The sequence below is a fragment of the Plasmopara halstedii genome (genome assembly GCF_900000015.1).
Source record: "Plasmopara halstedii genome assembly, contig: Scaffold_208, whole genome shotgun sequence".
Taxonomy (NCBI): Eukaryota; Oomycota; class Peronosporomycetes; order Peronosporales; family Peronosporaceae; genus Plasmopara; species Plasmopara halstedii.
Window position 1 is genome coordinate 870,838 of NW_020187129.1, and position 894 is coordinate 871,731.

The window sequence follows — 894 nt, forward strand, 5'->3', positions numbered from 1 at the left end:
GCCATTCCGGCACAAAATGCTGATTCCTAGGAAGGATGTTCTCCAGAAAAATATAATTGGCTGTACAAAGTACAGTGCTTTCGACTTGGTCGATAGATATTACCTATTGCTCATGAGAGTGAGTGATATTCCGCTGACAGCGGTGAGTACTCCAAGCGGGATGCTTTGGGAGTGGCTGGTGATGCCCCAAAGGCTGTCAGATGCGCCAGCAACATTAAATCGTCTTTTGACGCAGTTGATCAGGCCTTATCGGGTGTATGTACAAAGATACTTTGACGACATCTTCGTCCACAGTCGAGCGGGGCACAGGAGAACAGATAAAGAAAACCATATTATTCAGTTGAGAGCGGTGCTCGGGTGCATGCGCACGATTACGCTGTGTTCTTATGCCGATAAGTGCATCTTTGGCGCGGAAGAAATGCCACATTTATGATACTTCATTGGGAAGCATGGCCTTCGAGCGGATCCTGCTAAGGTTAAGGCCATTGCGAACCGGCCGGTTCCAAAGAACCAAAAGGACTTGCGCAAGTGGCTTGGCATCGCCAATGCATGGGACGAAGCAACATAAAAGCGTATCGCCGTCACACAAACCCGGCTTAAAAGTGTTTTCAACGATACACTTTGAAAAGGAAGGTCGCGTCAATCTCTGAAAGTGATGGGGTGACGACATCGCTGTGTGCAGCGATATAATCTCTATACATCACAAATGGATTAGAGTCACACATATACACATCCGACAAGAGTATACTGTATTGCAGATATATCGCAAATTATGCGGAAATGGCACGGTTATTGTCGAATCTTCTTGAGGAAGGTACGGAATGGTGTTGGGACACTGAGCATTGGGAGGCTTTTGATAAGTTCGAAGACAGCCTTCTTCATGCACCAAAACTG